General features: G+C 43.5%; 1 pseudogene; it reads left to right on the top strand.

The window, feature by feature from the left end:
• Positions 1 to 13,345, top strand: part of LOC110508200 (dihydropyrimidine dehydrogenase [NADP(+)]-like) — a 170,285-nt pseudogene that overhangs the window by 29,296 nt on the left and 127,644 nt on the right.

The following is a 13,345-nucleotide window of genomic DNA, read 5'->3' as shown; positions in this document are numbered from 1 at the left end:
GGTCTTTACCTGACTGCAGTTCAGCATCATAACCGACTTCAGTGGGCAAGTGCTCAACTTCGATTGCCACTGGCACGCTGGAGAAGTGTGCTCTTCACGGATGAATCCCGGTTTCAACTGTACCTGGCAGATGGCAGACACTGTGTATGGCGCTGTGTGGGCGAGCGGTTTGTCTATGTGAACGTTGTGAACAGAGTGACCCATAGTGGTGGTGGGGTTATGGTATGGGCAGTCATAAGCTACGGACATTGCACACAATTGCGTTTTATTGATTGGCAATTTGAATGCACAGAAATACCATGATGAGATCCTGAGGCCCATTGTCGTGCCATTCATCCACCAACATCACCTCATGTTTCAGCATGATAACACATGGCCCCATGTCGCAAGGATCTGTACACAATTCCTGGAAGCTGAAAATGTCCCAGTTCTTCCAAGGCCTGCATGGTCACCAGACATGTCACCCATCGAGCACATTTGGGATGCTCTGGATCGAGGTGTACGACAGCTTGTTCCAGTTCCCGCCAATATCCAGCAACTTCACACAGCCATTGAAGAGGAGAGGGACAACGTTCCACAGGCCACAATCAACAGCCTGATCAACTGTAAGCGAAGGAGATGTGCCCCCCTGCATGAGGCAAATGGTAGTCACCAGATACTGACTGATTTTCTGATCTACACATCTACCTTTTCTTTCTTTAGGTATCTGTGACCAACAGGTGCATATCTGTATTCCCAGTCATGTGAAATCCATAGATTAGGGCCTAATGCATTTATTTCAATTGACTGAATTCCTTATATGAACTATAACTCATCGTAATCTTTGAAATTGTTGCATGTTGCGGATATGTTTTTGTTCAGTGTGTAATTTAGGATTATTTTTAGACCAATGTCCTCTGGTAGTGTCCCTCAGTTATTGACAACTTCTAGAAGATTAGATCAATATCACAAGTGAATGTGCTGTAGGATATCAGGTGAATATGCTGTGTCACCCAGATCCAGGACAACGCTTATGACTCTGACTGGAGGCTGTTGTGTCTCTGATTGGTTAGATAAAGTCTGGTACCCTGGAGTGGTGATGTTTGAGGAGATTCCCTGGTTGTTTGGTTAATAATGCAGAAGACTGGAGGCGACGGTTAGAAGACATCAATCAGACGTCCTGAGACAGACACAGGGGGAAGCTAGGGGGTTTACCTGTAGTGTGTGTGTGTGTAGCTCGGGGGGCTTATCTATAGCTACCACTCTGTGATGGAGGCTGTAGTCGAGTGATATTACCGTGGTGTGCTGAGATGAGTGATATTAACGTGGTGTGCTGAGATGAGTGATATTAACGTGGTGTGCTGAGATGAGTGATATTAACGTGGTGTGCTGAGATGAGTGATATTAACATGGTGTGCTGAGATGAGTGATATTACCGTGGTGTGCTGAGATGAGTGATATTACCGTGGTGTGCTGAGATGAGTGATATTAACGTGGTGTGCTGAGATGAGTGACATTAACATGGTGTGCTGAGATGAGTGATATTAACGTGGTGTGCTGAGATGAGTGATATTAACGTGGTGTGCTGAGATGAGTGATATTACCGTGGTGTGCTGAGATGAGTGATATTACCGTGGTGTGCTGAGATGAGTGATATTACCGTGGTGTGCTGAAATGAGTGATATTACCGTGGTGTGCTGAGATGAGTGATATTAACGTGGTGTGCTGAGATGAGTGATTTTAACATGGTGTGCTGAGATGAGTGATATTAACGTGGTGTGCTGAGATGAGTGATATTAACGTGGTGTGCTGAGATGAGTGATATTACCGTGGTGTGCTGAGATGAGTGATATTAACGTGGTGTGCTGAGATGAGTGATATTAACGTGGTGTGCTGAGATGAGTGATATTAACGTGGTGTGCTGAGATGAGTGATATTAACGTGGTGTGCTGAGATGAGTGATATTAACATGGTGTGCTGAGATGAGTGATATTACCGTGGTGTGCTGAGATGAGTGATATTACCGTGGTGTGCTGAGATGAGTGATATTAACGTGGTGTGCTGAGATGAGTGATATTAACATGGTGTGCTGAGATGAGTGATATTAACGTGGTGTGCTGAGATGAGTGATATTAACGTGGTGTGCTGAGATGAGTGATATTAACGTGGTGTGCTGAGATGAGTGATATTAACGTGGTGTGCTGAGATGAGTGATATTAACATGGTGTGCTGAGATGAGTGATATTACCGTGGTGTGCTGAGATGAGTGATATTACCGTGGTGTGCTGAGATGAGTGATATTAACGTGGTGTGCTGAGATGAGTGATATTAACATGGTGTGCTGAGATGAGTGATATTAACGTGGTGTGCTGAGATGAGTGATATTAACGTGGTGTGCTGAGATGAGTGATATTACCGTGGTGTGCTGAGATGAGTGATATTACCGTGGTGTGCTGAGATGAGTGATATTAACGTGGTGTGCTGAGATGAGTGATATTAACGTGGTGTGCTGAGATGAGTGATATTACCGTGGTGTGCTGAGATGAGTGATATTAACGTGGTGTGCTGAGATGAGTGATATTAACGTGGTGTGCTGAGATTTAGTGATATTAACGTGGTGTGCTGAGATGAGTGATATTACCGTGGTGTGCTGAGATGAGTGATATTACCGTGGTGTGCTGAGAATTAGTGATATTACCGTGGTGTGCTGAGATGAGTGATATTAACGTGGTGTGCTGAGATGAGTGATATTACCGTGGTGTGCTGAGATGAGTGATATTAACGTGGTGTGCTGAGATGAGTGATATTAACGTGGTGTGCTGAGATTTAGTGATATTAACGTGGTGTGCTGAGATGAGTGATATTACCGTGGTGTGCTGAGATGAGTGATATTACCGTGGTGTGCTGAGAATTAGTGATATTACCGTGGTGTGCTGAGATGAGTGATATTAACGTGGTGTGCTGAGATGAGTGATATTAACGTGGTGTGCTGAGATGAGTGATATTACCGTGGTGTGCTGAGATGAGTGATATTAACGTGGTGTGCTGAGATGAGTGATATTACCGTGGTGTGCTGAGAATTAGTGATATTACCGTGGTGTGCTGAGATGAGTGATATTACCGTGGTGTGCTGAGATTTAGTGATATTACCGTGGTGTGCTGAGATGAGTGATATTAACGTGGTGTGCTGAGATGAGTGATATTACCGTGGTGTGCTGAGATGAGTGATATTAACGTGGTGTGCTGAGATGAGTGATATTAACGTGGTGTGCTGAGATGAGTGATATTAACGTGGTGTGCTGAGATGAGTGATATTACCGTGGTGTGCTGAGATGAGTGATATTAACGTGGTGTGCTGAGATTTAGTGATATTAACGTGGTGTGCTGAGATGAGTGATATTACCGTGGTGTGCTGAGATGAGTGATATTACCGTGGTGTGCTGAGAATTAGTGATATTACCGTGGTGTGCTGAGATGAGTGATATTAACGTGGTGTGCTGAGATGAGTGATATTAACGTGGTGTGCTGAGATGAGTGATATTACCGTGGTGTGCTGAGATGAGTGATATTAACGTGGTGTGCTGAGATGAGTGATATTACCGTGGTGTGCTGAGAATTAGTGATATTACCGTGGTGTGCTGAGATGAGTGATATTACCGTGGTGTGCTGAATTTAGTGATATTACCGTGGTGTGCTGAGATGAGTGATATTAACGTGGTGTGCTGAGATGAGTGATATTACCGTGGTGTGCTGAGATGAGTGATATTAACGTGGTGTGCTGAGATGAGTGATATTAACGTGGTGTGCTGAGATGAGTGATATTAACGTGGTGTGCTGAGATGAGTGATATTACCGTGGTGTGCTGAGAATTAGTGATATTACCGTGGTGTGCTGAGATGAGTGATATTACCGTGGTGTGCTGAGATGAGTGATATTAACGTGGTGTGCTGAGATGAGTGATATTACCGTGGTGTGCTGAGATGAGTGATATTAACGTGGTGTGCTGAGATGAGTGATATTACCGTGGTGTGCTGAGATTTAGTGATATTACCGTGGTGTGCTGAGATTTAGTGCCGCCTTAAGGGTGGACACTTTTCTGTCGTTTTTATGACGCTGTCTTAGTCTTGGTTTTCTCCCTGGCTAGTTTGGGATAGCATTTGTTTATGTTTCTGCTCAGGGCTGTTTGTGTTGGTGATAGTCGTGTGTTGTTCATATCCCAATGAGACTAACCAATTATAGTTCAGAAAGGGAACAACTTCGTGTTTGTCTGAGCTGGGATGATTTCATTTGACGTTCAACATAAGGAGTTTACGTTGAGGGAGTTGAAAAGTCTGTGTAAATGTACAGACATTGAACCAAGCTGTGATCACAAAGTCATCATTGTGAATTCCAGTCCCACGTCTACATGCTAATTGAGCACTCATAACAGGTACACTACAAAAGTCTAATTCTAGACAAGACATCAAACTACAGATTTTGTGGGTACACATTTTCCATCTCCTTTTTAATGTGATTAAGGATGCATTTGGAAGTCTGTGCTTGGGCCTTTAATCATGGCCGCCAGGCCTGAAAAAACATAGGTGAGCTCAGAGCTGTTCAGGAAGAGACCCTTTGTTAGTGGTACTCTAGATCCTGGCACACACTGCCGCGGGACATTTACCAATCATGATCAAATAGGATTGCCTGTGCGTTATTTTCACTTGACACTTGGAGAGCTTACAGGCTGCTGGTCAGAAAAGCGTAAGTGATAGAACGAGAGAGGGAGAGAGAGGGTGAAAGAGAGAGGGTGAACGAGAGAGGGAGAGAGAGGGTGAAAGAAAGAGGCTGAGAGAGGGTGAAAGAGAGGCTGAGAGAGGGTGAAAGAGAGAGGATGAGAGAGGGTTAAAGAGAGAGGCTGAGAGAGGGTGAAAGAGAGAGGGAGAGAGAGGGAGAGAGAGGGTGAAAGAGAGAGGGTGAACGAGAGAGGGAGAGAGAGGGTGAAAGAGAGAGGGTGAACGAGAGAGGGAGAGAGAGGGTGAAAGAGAGAGGCTGAGAGAGGGTGAAAGAGAGGCTGAGAGAGGGTGAAAGAGAGAGGATGAGAGAGGGTTAAAGAGAGAGGCTGAGAGAGGGTGAAAGAGAGAGGGAGAGAGAGGGAGAGAGAGGGTGAAAGAGAGAGGGAGAGAGAGGGTGAAAGAGAGAGGGAGAGAGAGGGTGAAAGAGAGAGGGAGAGAGAGAGGCTGAGAGAGGGAAAGGTAAAGAGAAATAAAGGGATTGAGAGGATCTCTCATCTGTCAGTTTTCTCGTGTTAACTTTGAAAGTGATGCATCTTCATTTGATGAGGAAAAAGAAAATATGAGGAAAAAGAGAAACGTCAATTAATTAAAGCAACAAAAAACACCTAATTTACCTCACCAACATCTGTCCATTTGTTAAGTCTGTTTACGTTGACTAGTTCAACAAGGAAAACAGAAAACAAGCTTCACAGAGGATGCTAAATCCCGCCCCCTGCTTTCTTTCTCTCTCTTTCAATCTCTCTGAGGTCTTGACATTTGTAGACAGGTCTCGCAGCACTGCATCCATTTTGTTACTTCATGAATATTTAATCAGGCCCTGCCAAATTAGCCCATGTATAATTTAGTGGCGGCATGTTGTTGTCTACCAATATGGCGTCTCTGCCGCCATTATGGAGTCATCAGTATTTATAACAAGTATTAGTCTTCCCTCTCTCTCGGTTGGTGCAGAGATACATGGTGGCGAGGACGTACCGATCATCAGTCAGCCGTTTGTTTTCCGACCCCGCTGTCTCCACGGAGACAAAGGGACAAATCATTAAGTTAGCATAGACAGTGACACGCCATGCCTCTTTCGTCCAATCAGGACTGCCGGATGGATTCGTAACTCTTTACAGCCTCAATGTAGTTAGGCCTTTCCATTGTAGTGATACAGGGAGGTGGGTGGTATCCTATGTGCCTTAACTTTTGATGTAAAAATGGATGCCTGTTCCTTATAATTGTGGCATATCATAACAGAGAAATGAATCAATATCAGGTGATTGGTATATTGGGAATGTAATCATGTATTCATCCCCACAGGTGTCTGAAATGTGCTGATGCACCATGCTAGAAGAGCTGCCTCACCAACTTGGACATCAAGGCCTTCATCCCCAGCATCTCAAACAAGGCAAGAAACCTATTTCTCACTGGGTCTTGGTGATAATGTACATACAGTAATAGGTATACATTGACATTGTATACCTGAGTGCAGAGCCGTTGTGTAGTGGTAACATTCCCCAGCATAGTCACATATGCGACTCCCAACCGTTCCCACTGTTTCTCTCCCACGTGACTGTCTCTGATTTACAGTCTGTGTCAAAACACCTACAAATATATATATATAGCCATTGTATACCGTCAAACTCAAAGACAATGCTGATTTGAACATTCATTCTGAACTACTTATTATACTACATAAATTGAACAATTGAACCTTGACCCTTTCTTCAGCTCACTATGTTGCTTCAATATCAATATGTGTCTGTGTTTGTATGTGTCAAACTACTATGGGGCGGCCAAGGCCATCCTATCGGACAACTTCGTGAGGCTGATGGGCTGTGTGGGATGGTGGGCCCCACGTAGGAGCTCTGTGTGGGGGGCTGCAACCTCTTTGCCTCCGAGGAAGGACCCATCAACATTGGGGGCCTGCAGCAGTTTGCTGTTGAGGTAATGTATTGCATTTTGGCAAGAGAGATGCATACTTTTGACCTCAGTATTGAACTGCAAAAAAAAAATAGAAAGAGAACACATTTGCACATTTTTGTTCTAGCCCAGAACTATGTAGGCTGAAATCCAGAGCTGTTTGGCATGAAAAGGAGTGGACTGTTGGCACAAACATACTGGTACCCAGGCTAAGAACTTTCAGCTACACTATTAGTACAATCTGTGAAGCATTGCCAGGTTGTTGCTGTAAATGACAATGTATTCTCAGTCAACTCACCTGGTAATATAAAGGAGTGAATCAAGTCAAACTGTACCGATGGTCCTGATATAACAACTACTGCTCCCTGTCCTGTATTGTTTTAGTTGGGAAAAAAACACTCAGTCACTCTCTCCCCCATCTGCTTCCTTTCTCTCTTCCCTGTCCTCCCTCTCTTCCCTGTCCCCCTTCCTCCTCTCCCCAGTCCCACTCCTTCCTTCTCTGGGTTGTAAAATGCGCGTGTCTCCATCAGAGTGACAGCTCCTCTCTTCCTAAATGCTAAAGGTCACAGATGTTTATCAAACTCATGATTAGATAACCCCTTCTGAGAGGGCTATCACAATCCTGCCTCCACAAACACACGCACATGCACCCATATAAACACACACACACGCGAGCACGTGCACGCACGTACACACAGACCTACACACAAACACACTCTCACTCTCTCTCTTTCTCTAACACACATAATCATAAATAGACACACATAATACAGGCACACACACATGAACACACACACATAAACACACACACTCGCTCCTCAGGTTAGTCCTCCAATACAGGAGAAAAGGGCATTGCCTCGATTGAAGTTAGTTGGAAACAAAGGGCTTCTGTGAGCACCAAATCCCATTAGGTGTCACAGGACATCCCAGCCTGCCCAGGTAAACAGTGTAAACAGTGAGGGAGAGAGTGGGATGCCTACAGTACACAGGGATCCCTATACAGTAGGTACAGGAGAAAGAGTCAATTTAATACCCAACATTCTGAAAATACACCATATATACAAAAGTATTTGGACACCCCTTCAAATTAGTGAATTCAGACATTTCATCCACATCCGTTGCTGACAGGTGTATAAAATCAAGCACAAAGCCATAGACAAACAATCTCCGTAAACAAACATTGGCGGTAGAATGGCCTTACTGAAGAGCTCAGTGACTTTCAACGTATAACTGTCATAGGATACCACCTTTCCAACAAGTTAGTTTGTCAAATTTCTGCCCTGCTAGAGCTACCCCGGTCAATTGTAAATGCTGTTATTGTGAAGTGGAAACGTCTAGGAGCAACAACAGAGCCCTGACCTCAACCACATCGAACACCTTTTGGGATGAATTAGAACGCCAACTGCAAGCCAGGACTATTTCGCCCAACATCAGTGCCCGACCTCACTAATGCTCGTGACTGAATGGAAGCAAGTCCCCTCAACAATGTTCCAACATCTAGTGGAAAGCCTTCACAGAAGAGTGGATGCTGTTATAGCAGCAAAGGGCGGACCAACTCCATATTTATATCCATGATTTTGGAATTAGCAGTTCGACGAGCAGGTGTCCACATACTTTTGGTCATGTAGTGTATTTAATTTAGACGACCTTACTTGTCCGATATCCAGGCTATTCAGCTCACATTCTGTAGCTGTGAATAATTAATTAAGGTTCCATTATCATAGCATCCACATAAAAACAATTACCATATTGTGTCAGAGGTTCCCTTGTAAATACAATTATGATACTGTAAACTATCATAACTGCAATAACTGCAGGTGTGGTAGCATGGCTCAACACAGACCCACCACCAAAAGCATCAGTCCTCCATCTCAATAAGTACCCGTGGGTTTAAAGATTGACTGTAATAATTTTGTTACATTTCAGCTGGTCAATTCCTCTCTTGTCAAATGTCACATAATAATGTGCTATTCCTCTTTTGGAATGCCCTCACATTAAAACCCCAGCCCACACAGGGCTTTGACCTTTGTCCAATGAGACAACCATAAATGTCAAGTCCATATTAACTTCTCCCTGCCCTGAAAAGGATACTGTACAATTTTTTTTATTTTTCTCCTTCACCATTTTTGCTTTAACATTTAGACATTCTGTTGTTTTTCATTCCAGGTTTACAGCAAGATGGTAATTCCTGAGGTTCGTAATCCTGACCTGCTGCCTCTAGATCAGATGTTGGACAGCTTTCATGTCAAGATCGCTATGATTGGCGGTGACCGTCAACTGTGCCTCCTACCTGGCCAGACTGGGGTATGACATCACTGTGTTCAATTAACAGGCATATATTGGAGGTTTGAGGTAGATGGGCTCAATTAGTATCGCTAATTTCCAGTGAGTAACGGTAATTTGGCTATATACACAGGGTACCAGTACCGAGTCGATGTGCAGGGGTAAGGACGTAATTGAAGTAGATACATTACATGACTAAAAGTATGTGGACACCTGCTCGTCGAACATCTCATTCCAAAATCATGGGCATTAATATGGAGTTGGTCCACCATTTGCTGCTTTAACCGCCTCCACACTTCTGGGGAAGGCTTTCCACTACATGTAGGAACATGCTTCCAATGCCACAAAAGCAGTAGAGATGTCAGGCACTGATGTTGGGCGTTTAGGCCTGGCTCGCAGTCAGCGTTCCAATTCATCCCAAAGGTGTTCGATTGGATTGAGGTCAGGGTTCTGTGCAGACAAGTCAAGTTCTTCCACACTGATCTTGACAAACCATTTCTGTATGGACCTCGCTTTGTGCACGAGGGCATTGTCATGCTGAAACAGGAAAGGGCCTTCTCCAAACTGTTGCCACAAAGTTGGAAGCACAGAATCCTCTTGAATGTCATTGTATGCTGTGAAATAAAATTAACAAGTCATTAAAGTGCAGCAGTAAAATAACAATAGTGAGACTATATACTAGGGGGTACCAGTACAGAGGTTGTTGTCCTGGCACCACATGGCCAGGTCTCTGACCTCCTCCCTATAAGCTGTCTCGTCGTGGGCGGTGATCAGGCCTACCACTATTGTGTCATCGACAAATGTAATGATGGTGTTGCCTGGCCGTGCAGTCATGAGTGAACAGGGAGTACAGGAGGGGACTGAGCACGCACACCTGAGGGGCCCCTGTGTTGAGGATCAGCATGGCAGATGTGTAGTTACCTTCCCTTACCACCTGGGGCCAGCCCGTCAGGAAGTCCAAGATCCAGGGAGGTGTTTAGTCCCAGGGTCCTTAGCTTATTGATGAGCATTGAGGGCACTATGGTGTTGAACGCTGAGTTGTAGTCAATGAACAGCATTCTCACATAGGTGTTCCTTTTGTCCAGGTGGAAAAGAACAGTGCAATAGAGATTGCATCATCTGTGGATCTTTTGGGCGGTATACAAATTTGAGTGGGTCTAGGGTTTCTGGGATAATGGTGTGAGCCATGACCAGCTGTTCGAAGCACTTCATGGCTACAGACATGGATTAACTTCTTATGTCTGCCATCCCGTTAACCTCTTTAAGCTAGGGGGCACTATTTTTATGTTTGTACACCTAGCATCAAGTAGCTTGGTCACAAAAATCAGAAAAGCAATTAAATTAATCCTTTACCTTTGATGATCTTCGGATGTTTTCACTCACGAGACTCCCAGTTACACAATAAATGTTCCTTTTGTTCCATAAAGATTATTTTTATATCCAAAATACCTCTGTTTGTTTGGCGCATTATGTTCAGAAATCCACAGGAAAGAGCGGTCACGACAACGCAGACAAATTCCAAATAGTATCCATAATGTCCACAGAAACATGTCAAACGTTTTTTATAATCAATCCTCAGGTTGTTTTTAAAATATATAATCAATAATATATCAACCGCAACTATCTTTTTCAGTAGGAGAGGGAAAGGCAATGGCTGCCCAAACTCTGTTACACATAAAAAACACTGCTGGCACCCGGCCATACAATGACGCGATGTTATCTTTCTCGCTAATTTTTCTAAATAAAAGCCTGAAACTATGTCTAAAGACTATTGACACCTTGAGGAAGCGATAGGAAAATGAATCTGGTTGATATCCCTTTAAATGGAGCAAAGGCAGGCTATGGAACATGGAGTTTTCAAAATAGAAGCCACTTCCTGGCTTGATTTTCCTCAGGGTTTCGCCTGCAATGTCAGTTCTGTTATACTCACAGACAATATTTTGACAGTTTTGGAAACTTGTGTTTTCTATCCAATACTATTAATAATATGCATATACTAGCAACTGAGACTGAGGAGCAGGCCGTTTAGTTTGGGCAACTTATTCATCCAAGCTACTCAATACTGCCCCCCAGCCATAAGAAGGGAAAAAAATAACAGTAATCAGATAAATGAAAGTAAAGTCACGACATATTGTCACGGGATATTGTTATCCACATCAGCACCAACAATGTTAGGATGAAACAGTCAGAGGTCACCAAGAGCAACATAACTTCAGCGTGTAACTTAGCTAGAAGGATGTGTTGGCATCGCTGGTTGAAAATAGTTTTCTGCCCCTCCTAAAAGATAAAATGTGTGCATAACTGGTCCTCTTTCTGGGACTCCCCTAAAAACAGGATCAAGCCTGGCCTGCTGATGAGTGTCGGACTCCATCCAAGCTTGAGGGGTGCTGTCATCTCATCTATCAACATAGACAGGGCTCATTTACACAAAAAAAAGTGTTTTCGTCTTTTGAGCTTCATGTCATGAAATCTACGCAGCCTTCTAAATCACTTTTTATAGATACTGTTTCAGGCCTCCTGGGCTGTATACAGTGTTCCTCACTGAGTTCCCGGAATTCCTATCCAACCTCATAGTCATGGCAGATAATATTCACATTTTTGTTGAAAGGCTTTCGGAGCCATCATCGGCTCAGTGGAGTTTGTCCAACGTGTTTTCAGACCTACACATACCCTGGGTCTAGTTTTGTCCCGTGGAATAAATAATTCTGGATCTAAATGTTTTTCCTCATATTCCTGGACTATCTGACCGCCATCTTGTTACCATCTTGTTACATTTGCAATCACAACAAATAATCTGTAAGCTTGGAAGCAAGCTTCCAGAAAATTAGAACAGAAATGGCACTACACCAAACTGGAAGTCTTCTGACTAGCTTGGAAAGACAGTACCGTGTAATATCAAAGAGCCCTCACAGCTGCTTGATTACCCTACTTTTCCAACCTAATTGAGGAGAATAAAAACAATAACAAATATTTTTTTGATACTGTCGCAAAGCTAACTAAAAGGCAGCATTTCCCAAGTGAGCATGGCCTTCACTTCAGCGTGATTAATTAATTAACTTATTTGAAGAAAAGATCATGATCATTAGAATACAAATGGCGGACTCCTATTTGAATCTGGGTATTTCTCCAAGACTCAATTGTCCTGAGTCTGGCCAGAACTGCCAGGACCTAGGATCAATTGAGACAATCAAGTTTTTTAATCCTGTATCTCTCGACACATTCACAAAAATAGTCATGGCCTCTAAACCTTCCAGTCGGACTTGACCTACTTGACTTCAACTCAGCTACTGAAACAATCGTAAGTTTCGGTGTTCTTCAAGGTTCTGTTTTAGGACCACTTACTTTTATTATATATTCTACCTCTGGTGATGTCATTTGGAAGCACAATGTCAACTTCCACTTGCGGACGACACATAGCTGTACATTTTGATGAAACATGATGATGAAGTACCAACATTGCTTACCCTGGAAGCTAGTGTTTCAGACATAATGAAGTGGATGGCGGGAAACGTTTTACTTTTGAACTAGTTTTAAACAGAGATGCAAGTTCTAGGTCCTAAGAATCAAAGAGCTCTGCTATTTGAGCTGACAATTCATTTTGATGGTTGTACAGTAGTCTCAAATAAAACGTTGAAAGACTTCGTCTTTACACTGGACCCAAATCACTCTTAATGAACATATCAATAATATTTCAAGGGCAGCTTTGTTCCATCTTCATAACATTTTTGTCCACAAATGCAGAAAAACTAATCCATGCTTTTGTCACTTCTAGATTAGACTACTGCAATGCCCTACTCTCCGGCTACCCAGATAAAGCATTAAATTAACTTCAGTTAGTGCTAAATACGGCTGCTAGAATCTTGACTAGAACCCCAAAATTCGATCATTTTACTCCAGTGCTAGCCTCTCTACACTGGCTTCCTGTTAATGCTCGGTGATTTCATGGTTTTACTGCTAACCTACAAAGCACTACATGGACTTGCTCCTACCTTTCTCTCCGATTTGGTCCTGCCGTACATACCTTCACGTACACTACGGTCACAAGACCCAGGCCTCCTTATTGTCCTGAGACTTTTTAAACAAACAGCTGTAGGCAGGGCTTTCTCCTATAGAGCTCAGTTTTTGTGGAATGGTCTGCCTATCCATTTGAGAGACGCAGATTCGGTCTCAATCTATAAATCTTTACTGAAGATTAATCTCTTCAGTAGTTTCTATGATTGAGTGTAGTCTGGTCCAGGTAGTGGTGAACCGCCCTTGTTGTCTTTGCATGGCCAGCTCCCCTCTCTCCACTGGGATTCTGTGCCTCTGACCGTACTACGGGGGCTGAGTCACTGGCTTAGTAGTGTTCTTCCATGCCGTCGCTAGGAGTGGTGCGTCACTTCGTTCCAGGATTATATTGCTATACTCCA

This window comes from Oncorhynchus mykiss, chromosome 28 (genome assembly GCF_057628025.1).
Source record: "Oncorhynchus mykiss isolate SJ-2025 chromosome 28, ASM5762802v1, whole genome shotgun sequence".
Taxonomy (NCBI): domain Eukaryota; kingdom Metazoa; phylum Chordata; class Actinopteri; order Salmoniformes; family Salmonidae; genus Oncorhynchus; species Oncorhynchus mykiss.
The sequence above is the reverse complement of the archived record's forward strand: the minus strand, read 5'-3'. Positions and strand labels throughout refer to the sequence as shown.